Raw genomic sequence first — 16,081 nt, forward strand, 5'->3', positions numbered from 1 at the left:
CCTGCTTCCCACAGGTGAAAGTCTTTCCCTTCTCCAGCATCTTCTGTGTCCTACTCCTGGCGCGTGCATGTGTGGTGGGGCTCTGGTAAGGTGGAGAGAGAGAGAGAGAGAGAGAGAGAGGAAAAAAGGAAATTAGGAGGAAGGAGTGGATTTTAGCTAGAGTTACAAGGAAATTTGAGACACTGGTCTTGTGTCTCTTCCTGCAGGAGAAGGCTGCACAGGTGAGTCAGAATCAGATGGAGGCATGCGCTGCTTTGTCCCCTTTCCCACGATGTTTTTCTGGGAGCAGCTGGAGAAGCATCACATGCAGGCTAGCAGAGGGACCGGGTACTGAGGCCAGGCAGCTCTGGGGCCAGCCCTGCATGGCTGCTGCCCTCATCACTACAGCAGAACCGCTGCTGCCTCGCCCGAATCTGGGCACAGTGTGGGTGACCAAGCATGTGTCACTGTGGCTATGAATAAAACTTCAGCTGTGTGTCATTTAGAAAGACCCTAATTTTAGCTAGCCAGCGTGTCGCTGAGGTGCCGCAGCACCCTCGCAGGGCAGCTTTTGTGCCCCATTACACCAGGTGTATATTGTCTGTTTTCCCGCGGGAGGCTGGGGATGCAGGAGGAAGAGGAGGAGCGGCGCGTGTTCCCACAGGGACAGGGTGAAGGGAGCAGCCGGCGCGGGCAGCTCCAGCGAGCCCGCGGTGTTTGGCTTGTCCGGGCGCCCGCGCTGCTGCGGCGTGCGCGCAGTGTGACAGATGACCTATGGAAATCATTTCGGAGCAGGGCTGGCGTTGCCAGGACAACCGCGGCTCCCCGGGCCGGGCCGGGCCGGGCCGGGCCGTGTGACGGCCGCCTGACGTCAGGGGGGCTGAGCCTGCGGCCCCGGCCGCGCCGGCAGAGCCGGGAGAGACGGAGCCCGCTGGATGCTGGAGTCATCCCCGCCACCGCCGCCGCCGCTGCTGCTCAATCCCGGGGGCTGCCGGAGCATGGACTATTAAAAACTTGCATTTCTGCAGTGTGAGGTAACCGTTTGCTTTATGTTCTCATCAGGTTTGGATTATTTTCCTTTAAAAAGAAATAGAATAGAAAGCAGCTTGTATCAGTGACTGATATTTTTTTTCACTTGTTTGTTTTGGCTGGAAGTTTGCCTTGATGAACAAATCCAGCGCTATCAGATAAATGCAAAGCGGCTTCCAGTTACTAATTCTGTGTGTAGACGGCAAAACGGAGTTAAATATAGATTAATGATCCATGAAAGGAGAATAAAATGATATCGCTCTCATTTGACACTTTAGGAATATAAATGAACGTGAGTAATCCTAGGCTAATGCATTCGGGAGTTAAAAGAAATGATGTTTAGGCACTGTGTTTTTTATACCTCGGCTGGAATGTGTTGTTTTTTAATTCTGCCCTGTTCAGGCGGGTTTGTACCCAGTGTGTCCAGTGAGGGGGAAGCCAGCAGTCAATGCAGCCAGGAACAGCTTAAAATCCAACTCTCAAAGTTCAGCATTTAAATCATCTTTGTTCACGCGGGGTCCCTGCACCCTGCGCGCTCCCCGGGCTTTCTGCCCCTCTCCCGGGGCACGCGGCACTCTTGACTGCATGGTGTGTACAGAGGAAAGAATCAAAAGCTTCCTGAAAAATTGTCTGAAATATGCCAAGAGAGCAGCGTTGCTGCAACACAGGCTTTTACCCTTTTTCTCACAAGCACACACACACAGGGCTTGTTTATTCTCTCTCTCTCTTTTTTTTTTTTTTCTGTTGTGCATTGAGATCAGTTGGAATAGCTAAAAAAAGAACTGCAGCATGAGCAGCATGATTTTTCAATCACCACAGTGATTGAAAAATGAAATGCTATTTGGGTCTTTTTGTACAAACAAGAGGGAGTTTGTGTCTGTTTCTGTATTGCACTTACTCCGAGGTGGCTGTTGTGGGGAAGGATATCCCAGAGCTCCTGAAGTTTAGTGCCACAGGCTGAGTTTGTTTGTGTGGGAACATATAGATTTGTTTTAGAACAGATTACGGCTGAAGCATCATGTGTGTTGTTTCCTGGAAAAGTGTGTTAGATCTTTCTTATCTTCTCTAATTATACACTCCTATTCCCTTCCTCCCAAAGTTCAAAGGGTTTATCGATAATGGTAATGATTCTCTAAAGCAGCTGCTGGTCTAAAACAGTGTGGAGCTACAAGACAATTTAAAACACAGAGCAGTAAAAGATTATAAAAAATCTATAACAATTATTCTCATGTTATCAAATGCAGCATAAGTAATTGTTTCTTAGAGAAAGAGAGAAAAGAAAGAGAGCCAAGACAGATATTAAAACTGAAGGCGCTTCTCTAAGGAAGTTATGGCTTAGTGCTCTGGATTTCACTGCATTTGGCATTCTTAGCAGAGAACAAGGATAAATGCTGAAACATCTGAAAAGTCTAAACCATTTCATTTGGTGTTATCTCATCAATCCTTTCCAATTCAACTGATGCCCTAAGACATTTTTGTTGGGGGGGTGAAATATTTCAAATGGTCTTTATTAAATTCTTCACTTGATGCCACTGCACCAGAGCCTGGGGAATCTCTCCTGGCTCCTCACAGGTGAGTTTTGCCCAGGTTTGCAGGAGCCTGGCAGCTCTGGAGGGGTTGGCAGCCCATGTGCAGCCTTGCCACGGGCAGTGAGCGGGCTCTGTGTGTCCCTGCCCAGTGACCTGCCTGGGCTGAGCTGCTGTGGAGAGCTGTGTGTCAGCCCAGGGCATTCATCCCCCTCCATCTGCTTGTGAGCTCCCAGAGTGCAGAGATGGGCTAGCAGGGGAGGACAGGGAGGTGGTTTCTACAGCCCACCACCCTCTGAGGTCTGCTTGTTCACCAGCTTATACTGCTGGGGTAAGTCTGCAGAGGGACCAAGGTGTGGAGTGTGGGGACAGATTTGAGCTGAGTGCCACCTGCCATTCAAGAGAAGTCATTCACCCTCACCTCTGCAGGATTTGACTCCATGTATAGCTGCTGTCACCTCCCAGACTGAACTTGAGTGATGAGGCTCAGTGTGGGCTGAGGCTTATGCTCATTCATTTAGGCTTGAATACAGTGTCCTGTAGCATTTGATGCCTTGAAACCACCTGTAAGGGGAAAAATAATTGATGCAACTTTTGCTCAAGAGCCATTCATTAGAAATGTCTTAAAAATACCTTCCTCATCTCCAGATGGAATAGAGATATCTATCTTTAGTGATACTGAGGTAGTCTTGAAAAGCTCTAACTTGACCTTAGAGTGAAGGATGGTAAACTGCTTCACATTTTAGCAGAAGGGTCCTGTACATGCTGTTGCAAGAGGTCTGAGAGGTAATGTCATAGGGGAAGCAGGTAAGTGCCACTGAGGTTGGATGCATCCTGCCTGGCAGAGTGGCAGCTCTGTCCCTCTTGATGAGTCTTTGGGGGCTTTTGGCATCCCATCACCAGGCTCTACCCATTTTGCCCCCGAGATGGGAATGAGCTGCAGGCAGGCAGCTCACAGGCAGTGCCAGAGTCTGCAACTGGAGGTGACACAGATCCCTGCTTAGGAGAGAAGGAAATGGTGTGTGAGAGTCATCCTGGGGCTGTGTGCCTCTGCTTGATGATTTTATGCTCGTGTTGTCACTGGTCAGCTCTGTAGCAAACCCTTTGGACAAGCACTCGGGTTTACCCTGGCAGTGTGTGAAGCTGTCAGGCAAGGTAATGCTAAGCTTCCCTCCCTCTCTGAGCTGCCATGCTTGCACCCACCAGGAGGAAAGAGCAAACAGCCTGTGGGCTCCTTCCCAGCACCGAGAGGGGAAGGTGGCTGCATCCTTCACCTTCTGCCCGGCGCCACAGCTGACACTGCCAGCTTCCCTGGGCTTGAAATCCTCTGACATAAAGAGAAAAAATGTGAGATGCACATGGGCTTGGCAACACTCCACCTTCTTTCAGGGAGTCTAGACTGACCCTCCAACTTCCCATCAGCCTTCATGTCATTTGCAAATGTCACCCCCTTTGCACACACACGAGGGAGGGATGATCTCTTCCTCCAGACTCCTTGTCCATGGCAAAGGGAGAGCAGAGCAGCAATTCCCAAAGAACTGGAGCACTGCACCTTAGGAAAGAGCTTGGCTAAAGTCACATCTGAGATCTCCTCAAGTCACTTCTCACACAACTGCATACAGCAGGGAAATCAAAACCAGATGTGAGCTGTTGATGCCTCTAGCCTCATAATAATAACACACTCAGTGTGCTCTACCTTGATCTGGTTGAGCTGATGGGCAATGACAATCTAAATTTAGGCCAGAATCACAATAAAACCTAAAAGCCCCTTGCAGTGCGGAGCACTACTCCTTGAATTTTTTCAAACAGAATGCAATTTCTGCTGTCTTTTTAAAGGTCCAAGCCACTGCTGAGGCAATATTCATGGGGGGAATAAAATCCTCTGTAGAGGGTGGCAGTTGTCAGTGGGAACTGATGCTTCAGTATGGAGTTTCAGGATCTTAAATTACTTATTGCAGAAGTTGGTTCCCACTCTGCTAAAAATCATTACATTGTGCTAATTTAATGTCTGCATCAACATTAGGAACAACTGGCTTAAATGATAGCTGATCTGCAGTAGAGATTTGGCATTTTAACCAACAGTTGTTTTTCCAATTAAACACAGATGCCATACGTAGGGTACTCTGAATGCAAAATAAAAGCTGACCTGGCTGTTGGTTCCAAGCTAAAGCAACAAAAATCCTAACTCTGGAATGTTTTTGATAGTCATATTTTAGAAATAATCTTCTATGGTGAGCCAAAATCTGTACAGACAGCTGTAGTCAGATAACAGTTTAAAAAATGGACTATGTTTTGGCTGTACTTTTGTAGCTGTTAAATTTATCTTCTTAAATAGCAGGGGGTATGAGTTGAGGGTTGAGAAACAGTAATTTTGTAATTATTTTATATGGATTGAATTATTCTGTCATCAAATTTGCATTTCAGACAGCATTACAGTATGAAAATATAATTAGAAACTGTAATTCAGGAATTGCTGAATGTGATATTTCCCAGAGGGAGCACTGTGAAGAAGCTGCCCTTACTACAACTTTAGCAAATGTTGAAATCCTATAGGTGGAAAATATGAAGGCTGAGTTGTAAAGTTCCTCTCCCTTCTGTGGTCTTCATATACTGTCGGCTCTCTGCTTAACTTCATTTTTTCATAAGATTCATTTCCACAGAATCATCTAATCATTACGAGCTGAAGGGCTCAGATTCTGTTCTGCCGAATTTCAGACTGGCTGTGCTGATAGCTGCTGAATTGCTTTCAGCCACAAAATGACACTGAGATAATGTAAGGATCTGATTTACATGCAGAAAAACCAAGAAGCTTGTAGTTTGGTCAGAAATGCTGGTTTCAATTTGCCCAGTACCTGAAATTCCCAGCCACACCTCCTTTCACAGAAGATAGCTGAGGGTGGGTCTTGGTTTAGCTCTGTTTATCTTCTTTTGTAGTTCACTATTTTTTGCAGTACCTGTTCACAGTGTTGTGCAAAGCTTTAGCTGTATAAAGCCCACTGATGTCAATCCCTATGTGTTTTATTCTTATGGTAATCTATGGTTTATCATAGACATACTACCTGGAAACAAACATGTCTTGTGTTTTTTAGCTGGGCTTTGGTTGACAAATCCCATGTGCTTTTGTTTGAGACTTGCACTTTTTAGGAGAGCATCTCCATGGCCAATTTTTTTCTCATCATCTTGTTGGGACATTGGTCAGGTCCTTCTGTGAAACCAAGCCTGTGATGCACAAAGCAGGGATGGCAGTGGGAGGAGAGAGAAGATGAGGAGCAAGACCATTTCCCATGGCTGCCCAGGGCCACCTTCCCTGCACCCAGCCCTGTCACTTTGCCTGGGTGCTGGGGAAGGTGTCTGTCTGTCCCATCACTCACATTTTGGGTGATGCACATCCTGCCCCCTGTGTCTGGTATTTGCAATATGAGCATAGGACAGGAGCTTCAGGGTGTCACTGCAGATGGCCATTTCTGTAAGACAGGGTGCAGTAAGCCAGGTTGGCTCTTTAGGGACAAGTAGCCTTGCTTGAAGTGCAAGTGCTGGTTTACAGGTGGGACATGAGCAGTCCCTGAACATCACAGCTGCATTTTTGCACATTTACTTAGGAACTGCAAAGGAGCAGGAGGCAGCATTTCAACTGACTGTGTCTGCACATGGGAGCTGAAAGGCTTTGAGACAGGTTTATACCTGCCACGTGTGTCACAAAGCCTCTTAGCTGTGTGCTGAATTTCATTGTCAAGAGAATGGGCTTTGGGAGCAGGCCAGAGCCAGGCTGTCCAGCCACAGGGGCATGGTGGACCAGGAGGGATGGGATGAGGGGGAAGGAGAGCCCTTGGCAGGGCTCCCTGAGTGTGTGCTGGCAGGATGTGTCCAGGGCAGGCTGATGTTCTTGCACTGCTGCATCTGCCCATGCAGGGAGCTCTGGCATCTGCAGAATGGGCCAGACAAGACTTTTTGCTCCATGAAATGGAGCTGTCTGAAGGAGTTGGGAGAGTGAAATACTCTGCCTGTGTTAGCAGTGATGCAGTGATGTTGTTTAGCTGCCATGTGGTGTAGCTGTGGCTAACAGGGCTGCTCTCTCTTCTGGGCACTGGGTTCAGAGTAGGGCTGGAGGAGCACTGCACACTCAACCTTTGGGCAGTGCCTGCTACTTGACAACAATAATTTCATGCTTGTTCTACTATTATGAATAGAAGAGATCAGCTTTTGGAGACATCCAACATTACTTGTAGAGAGGTTTTATTAGACAAGCAGATCAGGTGGTGGGTTACAGGCTATCACCCAAGAGAAGACAAGTTAAAGCTGAAGAAGGTCAAAGTTGGCTTCTTTCCTTAGCAAATTCCCTCACTCCTAGAGCAGCAAGGATTCCTGATCATGCCTCACACAATCTTTCTGCGTCTCCTCCAGGACTGCAAAACCACAATGGATCCACATATGAAGTGTGTGTCTAACTTCAACTGAATAACACTTAAAGAGATTTCATTAAGCAATTCAGCCTGAGAACCTTTAACTCTGAAGAAATATTCTGCTCACGTTGTGCTCGCAAATCCAAGATGCCAGGGGGACGTGAGCACAAAGCTGTTGATTATTTCCACAACTGCTGTGTGCTTCCTATCACAACAGTATTCTTTTGTGCAGAATGGCAGCAAGATTGCAGAGTCCTCTTTAGCTTTACCATCTTCACAAGCCCAGGTCCAATTAGAGCAATTATATCTCAACAGAAGCACTGTCTGTTGTCCTCTGGACCTGTCTATCAAGCATCCTATTCATCGCTGTTTATCATGTATGAGGCTTTTCATGTAAAGTCATTCTGACCCTACTGAAGCAGTCCCACTAGAAGGGTGGCCTATGTTTTTATTTCACAGGCTGATGTGGATGAGAAGTGTGCAAAATTATGGCTGGCCAAGGATACATCTTTCAGTCTAACCACGTTCTCCTCTCACTTGAATATTATTGCTGGTTTGACACAGTACACAGCTTTCATGTTCAATTATTTCACTTCATCCTTCATTTTCAATTACTTTACTGCTAAAAATTGAGAACATTATCAGAATTCACAGTTCTTCCTTGCCACGTTCAAGGGTTTCCTTAATCAAAATCCCCAATGTGAATTGCAAGGCATGTGATGTTTGATGGCACATGATATTAAACCACTTACAGCTCTGATGTCTGTGGGGACTCTCTGGTCTCTTGAGTTACTGGGTAGTGGGAACTTCTGCAGAAAGACCACTTGTGTTTTGCTTTGCCTCTCCTGACAGGGCCTGATGAAGGAGCTGAATGACTCCTGCTAAGGAAGTCCCCTTTGTCACCACTAAGGTAGAAGCTGAAAAGCAGAACTCAGTGAAAGGCAGAAGTGTTGGGACTTGGGAAGGTCAGAGGGAATGCAAAGAGGAACTCTTTCTGAACAAAAAATAGATATTTATTTTCTCATACTGCTCTTGGAAAGGAAAATCCAGGGAATAGTATTTAGAGTCATCTTTATGAAACAAAGAGAATTCTTTCTGACAATTCAGAAATGAGATTGCCTGTGAGAGGGCATCCCCTGTCCCTGCTGCTACCTCCATGGCATCCATGGGAGTCCTGGCCAACATGCACAGCAGCACTTGGGCAGAATAAGATTGCTTTAGGAACTGAAAACATGAGCTCAGACTTCGCTTGTTCTTCCTCCAGTATCATCAGACCAGTGGTTCCCCCAAATTTGTTTCCTATTTTGCCTCTCTTCTGCTAGGTTTTAGCCCAGAAGGGCTGCTTCTGTCAGGAGGAACTGCAGGGCCATCTGCAGTAGTGCTCCAGATGTCACCTGTGCCTTCCCTTGGCACAGGATGCTGCAGGCAGGAGAGCTATGCCAGCCCTGACCAGGGCTGCAAAGAGACCTGGCTGATTTGGCCACACCAGCGGCAAGAGAAAGTGAGAGCTGATGAAACAGCAGTATAACATGCTCCACATCTGCTCCATGGGGTATTGGTGAATTTGTTAAAGATGAGTTTATACTGCTTAACTGGATCTGCAGCCTTGGCAGGTCTTGCAGAGATGGTGTTTTTGCTGAGAGCCTGGGGCAGGGTTCTCTGCTGCTGTGCAGAGTCAGACCCCTCCACCCACCATGGACAGATAATGTTTGTGATGCTTCAATTAGAAAAATACAATTCTTTCAGAGATGGCAGAAGGTGACAGAAGCACTAGCAGGGTGAATGCTTGCCTGACTTTCATTCTTTTTGTTAGACACTGGGACCTTTGCAGAAACCCCTGCCTCAATTCAAGGAATCTGATTGGAAATTGAGGAGTATTTCACTATTAGTTCACCATGTGCCAGTTATTAGTAGGCTGTGGTGTTGCTCCAAGAGCCTGTAGTAAGGCACACCCTTCTGCATGCCACTCCCACCAGGCTTGCAGGTGGCACCCCAAACAGGGTGTTGGGGAGGCAGCTGGGAGAGAAGGAGTTAAAACAGGCCACAATTACCAATTTGAGACATTCTCAAAAATAGCAGCTTTTCTTTTGTTTGCTGAATTCCCCATGCTTTTACAGTGCTATTCCCATTATTCATTTCTTTCCCAAAATAACATTTTAAGCAGAAGAATGACTTGAGTGGGGACAAGAGGGGATCTGCAGGCTGACTGGGACAGCTGCATGCCCCCGTGTCTGCAGTGAGGCATATTTCAGTATTTCAGGCAATTTTGCTTCTTCACTGGCAAGCCCAGTAATTCCTCCCTAAGTCCGTGCTTCCCAGGGGCAAGTGTTGGGCAGTGTGCTCATGCTGTTCACTGTTTTTATAGCCCAGCTTGAAAAGAAGCATCTCTTGCTGGTGGATGCTCCTTTGAAGAAGAAGGAAAGGATGCTTTTGGAAAAATAACCCCAAGGAGCCTGGCTCCAGGACTAGTGATGCAGGCAGGTCCCACTGAGGTGGGATGCAGCCCTGAAAGCACCTTGTGTGTCCCACCCTTGACTGCTGGTCCAGGAAAGCAGCTGCTCTGGAGGGGTTCCCTGACAGCACCCACCAGGGCTCCCTTACCCCTCACAGTCAGGCATGCAGCCAAACACAAACAAGGTGAGCTCCAGAAACAGGTGCCAGCAGCCTTCCCCTAGGGCTACAGGGAGGGATGGTAGCAAAGAAGCCCTGAGAGGAATTAAAAATTAAATGCTCGTGGCAGTGGCTTCCTGTCACCACATCTCAGCAGTTCACCTTCACTGTGGCTGGCCGGCTGCCCAAGCACTGAGCAGGAGCAGAGAGGGGAGCATCCCATTCTCACTGCCTTCCCTGGAGATCAGCCAGCGCTCCTGTGGCCCTGATGGGAGGATGAGGAGGAGCTGCTTCACTGCTGCATGCACACAGAACTGACCAGAACAAGCAGCATGTGCCTTTTTGTGGGAATCCCCTGAGCCCTGCTGAAGGCGTCACACCCGGAGGTGGCCAGGCCCAGATGAGTCAGATGCCTCTGAACAGGTGCAGCTGTCCAAGTGTGGGGTGCTGAGAACTGAACTGGCCATACCACAGCCCTTTCTGTGGTCTGGAGTTTGCAATAACCCCAGCAACAGGTGTGCTTAGTGCAGCTGGGGGCTGAGCCCACAAAGGCTGGCATTTGGGCTGCAAGGGTCAAGCCAACCAAGGCTGGGATTTGGAGGTAGAAGGGCTGAGCTCCATGGGGACATTTGGCCCTCCTTGGCATCCAGTCCAGCTCCTTGGTGTGCACATGCCCTGAAACCCCTTCAGAGCCCCAGCAAATTCATCACTGAGACCAAGGCCCCTTGTAGAGCATGTCCCAAATGACTTGAACTTGGGGTCTAGTTCATAATCCCCTCTTAATATCCCACACTAGGTAAGCAATTACTTCCCCCAAGCCTTGATAATTTCTTGTTTTGACACTAGCATTCAAGTAGGTGACAAGCTATCCAGCTTCCTGAGATATTGGCTGTGTCTGTACTATGGCCACTGGCTGTGTCCATAATAAATGAAAGAGTGGGCAACCCCAGTCACAGAGCTCAGAAGCCAAAATCTCTCTCTGCAGAGCAGTCCCTATCCCAGTCCAGCTCCCAATCAGTTCCTGTCTCCCCAGCCTGCCCACTGGCCCGTTCCAGGGGGCAAATGGCACAGAGTCAGTTTTCAGGAGGGTGCAGAGTTCAATAGCACAGACAAGGGAACTTGTGTGCCAGTTGGCCCCATGCTGGGCAATGCACCCACATGCCTTTGCTCCATAGTCACAGGTGATGTGGTAAATGTCATTGTGCATAACTGGGTGAGAATCCTTGGGAGGAAAAAAGAGCCTTAAAATAGAAAAGTGTTTTTTCTGAAGCCCAGGTCTAGGTAGAGCTCATGAGCTGCAGGCTCTTGCTCCAGCCAGGAAATCAGCCCATTGGAGCATGACAAAAAGGCTGGCAACTCCAGTCTGTCAAAAACAGCAGTGGAGTTCTAATAGGACCAAAGTGGAGGAAATGAGGAACATGGCTGGAAGAAAGGATAAAGAAAAGCCTTTGGTCCACAGAGCACCAGGCTCTTTACTCCTCTGTTTGTACAGAGGAACATTATCGTGTACACTGCTGACCTGACTCTTTACAAGAGTGGGTTTGATGCTGATTTCATGTTGTTTCTCAGTATATACTCTTTCCCCTGTGAGGCTCAGTTTTAATTATTTTCTAGTTTACAATCCATTCATTTTTAAGATATGAAAAATGTATAGGTCAGTATCCACTACTGTTCTGCCATTCTTCCAGAATAAGTAAATTGTTATCTGTATTAGCCTTCTCAGCAAGAGACCAACATGTTCCACTTTTCTAATGCTGTCTCATGCCTAAAATCTGTTTCCCAAATCCTCCTTTGCCTGAAGTGAACGCTGTGCACTGCACAATGCACTCTCCAGCTCCCTGGGGACTGCCCAGCCCCACGTACAGCACTGCCTTTGCCACACAGCACTGTCAGGAATTTCACATTTCACTCTGCAAAGAGAAAAGTGATGTCCAGGTGCTGTCCTCATAAAACTTCAGGGTTGAAAGAGGTCAAAAGCAAAGGACACTTCTGAATGCAGTTTTCTCCCAGTATTTCTGGTTTTCTTGAATTCAATCTTTATGTTTTTGACCTTGGAGCATAATGTCAGAAGGGTTTGAGAGAGCCAGGGGAACATTTGCCTATCTCTTTGCCTGCAGCTTTTCAGGTAGGTTTGATTATTTTAATTACTTCCTCTGTTAGACGTGGAGTGTCTTCCACTTTCCCTGAATTTCCCAGTCATGTCTGGTCACAGATCACTTAGTGCTACATGGAAGCCATCATATGCAACTCTGATATTATCTGCAGATTTACATCAAAGTCCTGAAAAGCATGAGGATACTGGCTGAAAACTTTTGAACAGTGAGGTTTGGTAAAGCAAGACTTGGGCATGACTGTGTGAAAGTGTAAAGTTTTCCCTTTTCACTTGCAAACAGGAGTTACTGTGCTTGTGTTGCTCCAAATAATATAGGGGATTTGGGAAGACTAGCATTAAGACAGTTTTTCAGAGTCATTGAATATGTTTTAATCCTTACTAGCCTTGAGCAATTAGCTCCCAGTGAGCTCATGGAAGGAGAGGTATAATTAAAGATCTGTCTTGCGTGGCCTGCTGTGCATTTATAGCTCTGCAACTGCTCTCAGTAGTAAAATAGAAATATGTCTTTCAAAGGAAAGCTCAACAACAGGAAATATTTCTTTCAGAAATATGAACACAAGTGTTTCTTCCAAGAATCATCAGATAAAAGCAAAAATGTTCTTAAATTTCTAGTACCACTAAGCACCTGGCTCTAATCTGTAGTTCCGTGACTTTGTTCATTTTTTAACCCAAATGGGATCCTATTTTAAGGCACTGTTATTTCATCTGATAATAAAAGTCTATTCAACCATCAGTGTTTGCTTTTCTTGTTCCTTACCATACTTTGTATTTTTCTCCAACCTTTCCACTGAAGAATCAGTGTTGTCCAAATTGCTGCTGCTCAACTGGACATAACTCCCTGTTCCTTGCTCTTTGGAGTTGGTTACCTAATTCTGCTGGTAGGTAATTTTGATAAAGACTTCACAGAGTGCTAAATTTGTCTGCACAGATGATAGAATGATAGGTTTTTCTCCCAGCCATTGCAGAGGTTTATGGTTGCTCCTTCTCAGGTGTCTGGCACAAATGGAAGTGGCACCGTTGTGGGACATGCTTGTTATTCAGGCATTAGCCTTGAAAAACCCTGGATTATTGATTGCATGGTTTGTCATGTCTGTTTAAGCACACTATTTCTGAAACTGCTCCTCCTCCAATCAAGTAGCAACTCCGTTAAACTGGATGAACATATTAAGAAAAGCAAGAGATTTACTCAAGGAATCTTTATTGCATTTCATTATAAACTACTGAATCTAATATACAAAGAAGATTGCTTTAATTATAAATGGACAAAAGAAAGATTTACTCCATGTTCCCACTAGGCAACTATCAGCAACATGCACCTTCTTCATCTAATGCAGACATGACAAGTAATTAGGTTTGGTAGTTCTCCTGGGAACAGCAGTTAACTGCATTACAGAACCCCCAAGAGACAATGACATCAGGTGGGTTTGGTAGGTTTTGTGGTATCTGCTCTCAGCTGTTTTTTCTTGCCCTGAGGAGACTCATGACACAGCCATAATGCAGGCAGAGGGTTCAGATGATGAGCTGTTGATCTCCCCATCTCATCTCCAGCCAGTTTCACTGCACTGGGTGCTGCTCTCTGGAAGCTCAACGGATGGCAGAGAACTCTGGTGGCCCTCTGTGCTTGCAGACACATGCATGGCTGGTTTTGGTTGTGCAGGGGGAAGTGCCTGGTGCCATTCACTGTTTTGTACTTTAGTACTATTTCAGACCCCAAGCAAACAATTTTCAGAGGAGAAGAAGGAAAAGGTCAGTCCAAGGTGGTGTCCTAGAACAAGAGCTCCCTGCTGCCTGTGTTCTTCACTGTTAGGTGGACATTTGAAAAGTGAGTGAAGGTCTGATAAGCAGAGGAATTCCTCCATATCTGTCATGGTGTGGCTTGGGAGGGAACATGAGGCAACATGGTGCCTTCCCAGTGTCACAATTGAGACAGGGCTGGGCATGCCTTGAGGCAGAAGGAGGCTGCCAGGAGGTTCAGGTGCCTCTGAGCCCAGGTAGGGTCAAGAAGTGCCTGATGAGAGTCTGTTCTGTGCCGTCCTCCTGTGAGTCTCTGCCAACCCAGGAATCTTGAAAACTGACCCCAGCTAGCCCAGGAGCACATGACCAGAGGATAAAAAAGTCATACAGATGAAAAAATCCTTTCTTCCCTCTTCCTGTGCCTCTGTTCAGTCAACACTGTAGTGCAGCTGTCACCCAGTAATTTTAGTGAAGTCATCAGAACTCTTCAGAAGAAAAGAATAGTATTAATAAATTATTGTGTTCCTTAGAGGAGACAAAAGGATGACAATAAAGAGGTGAAATTTTGTAAAAAGCTTGAATTACTCAATACTGAATAGAGACCAGGCACTTCAGTAATTCACTTTCGAAGAAAATATAAAACTTACTATTTCATGATTTGGACAACAGCCTGCTAATCCTCTTGACTCCAAGGTTAAGCCCAACCAGCTGTGAATTTTATTGAGGTTACTTGTAAATCCTAATTTCATTTAAATTTTTTGCAATAATGTATTGCTGCTCTCAGTGCTGTCCGATGCTTGACGTGACAGACCTGGCCAGCTTTCCTGACCTGTCTGTTGCATCCTGGCACTTGTTCCTCTGCTTGCCCAAACCTCCCCTCACACTCCTGCCCATCACTGACATGTTGTGGGGGGTGATTACATGGTGCAGAGGAAGATAAAGATATCACAAACTTGTTTACTCAACATCACTGCCTTTGGCTCTCCTCATGGTGATCCTCTGTGCCAGAAAAACTGCCTGCTGTAAGAAGCATCCTTGATTTTTTTGGATGCTGTTTCCCTTCCAGAAGTCAGGAGAGTAGGGGTCCTCCCAACTCTCCCAGTCCACTCCAGGTATCCATGTCATATAGACCCTATTTGTGGAGTTTTTAAATTGCATTTTCCCATGACTTTGGCTCTTTGTCTCGTGATCTTTGAAGAAGGCTGTTCCACAGACTTTGCTGCTCTAGTGGTTTGAGATTTGCTTCTCATTCCCAGCCAAAATTTATTATGGCTAGTTTATACCCATTTGTTCTTTTGCCAGCATTGTCCTGCAGTTTAAACAGCTTTTCTCCTTCCCTGGTGTTCACCCCCTCTGATGTATTTATAGACTTCAACCATATCCCCTCTTGGCCTTTCTTTAGCAAGGCTAAACATCCAAGTGCCTCTGGTCTCCTCTGAGAGCACAGGCTTTCCATTCCCTTATTTGGCTTAATAGCCCTGCTCTGCAGCCACTGCAGGCCAAAATCCCTTTTCCTCAGCCTGTTTTCCTGGCTATGTACTACAGTAATCCAGGTGAGCCCTCATATTTCCAAAACCTGCTCTTTAAGAGCATTGGTATTTCACCCTCCCTGAACTCAACAGATTGGTCTCAGCAGGTTCATTAGAAAGCAGCACTTGTGTCCTGCAGACACATTATATTGGTATTTTCCTGTTACCTTGTGACTATGTAAGTCCTTCAGCTCTTCCTCCTGCTCCATCATTTCTAGTTAAGAACATCAGTTCTTTCCACTTGTCCCTCACATGCTGCATTTTGCAACAAGGAATTTCATCCCTTTGCACTATTCCAGTGATAAGATTGTCCCATTCTTCTTGTGGGGTATCCTGGTGTCCACCTGATGGTGCCTGTCACCGTGGTGTCATCAGTAACTGCACTGCTTTGAGATTATGCATCCTGGTTATTAATGAAAATGTACAACTACATGCATCCCAAGACTCAGCTTGGAAGAACCCTACTGTAACCACCTTCCACCTGAAATTTCTCTTCTGATTTCAATTCATGATCCTGAAAGAGGAAACATCTGCCTTACTCTGTCCAGCACACCCCCAGAGGAGTCATTTGCTTTGATTTTACCCAAGTGGATTTGAATCAGCCTTTCTATATACATCCATGTATCCATTAGAAATGAATGCTTATGTACTGGTTGGAAAGCCAGCACAGGCAGACTTCCTGCAGAGCTTCCATATAAGGTCAGTCCTGCCAAGAAACTTCAGTTTTAACCTCTAACATTTCTACAGCTTCAGTCTGAGATCTCTCTTCAGCAGCACTTGCCAACTGTGGTGCTCAAGTTGGGGTGTTAGCAGATGTGTTTTGCTCTGCTTCAGTCTCCCAGTGGGTTACAAAGCCAAATTCGTGATTCAAATGACTACACTTATTTTTCAGACTTAGTACACTTTTTTTTTAATGGGAGTTTGGAATGGGGTGAAAATTCTTCTGTGTTCTGGCAAGTGTCCCTCATATCTTGGCCTGCAGAGGAAGAGCAAAAATGATATTTGTACCCTTTACATTCAAAATGTGTGAGATTATAAATATCTTGTAGTTGTAAAACATTCCTGCTTGTTCTTCAGTTGAGAGATTTAACCTGTGAGACTTCTCCCCACACATCTCCCTGTGAAGTCTGACAGACATCTGACTGTCTTCTTCTTTGTGCC

The 16,081-nt window shown here is 46.1% G+C and overlaps 1 protein-coding gene across 2 annotated transcripts in view; it reads left to right on the forward strand.

Annotated features, from left to right (window-relative positions):
- Positions 1-629: 629 nt before the first annotated feature.
- Positions 630-16,081, forward strand: part of NCALD (neurocalcin delta) — a 59,016-nt gene continuing 43,564 nt past the window's right edge. For both annotated transcript variants that reach the window (XR_013184562.1, XM_054634527.2), the window contains exon 1: positions 630-1,013. The gene's annotated coding sequence lies outside the window, so the exon portion shown is untranslated. The remainder of the gene's footprint in view (positions 1,014-16,081) is intronic.

The sequence above is a fragment of the Agelaius phoeniceus genome, chromosome 1 (assembly GCF_051311805.1).
Source record: "Agelaius phoeniceus isolate bAgePho1 chromosome 1, bAgePho1.hap1, whole genome shotgun sequence".
In the NCBI taxonomy this organism is placed as follows: Eukaryota; Metazoa; Chordata; class Aves; order Passeriformes; family Icteridae; genus Agelaius; species Agelaius phoeniceus.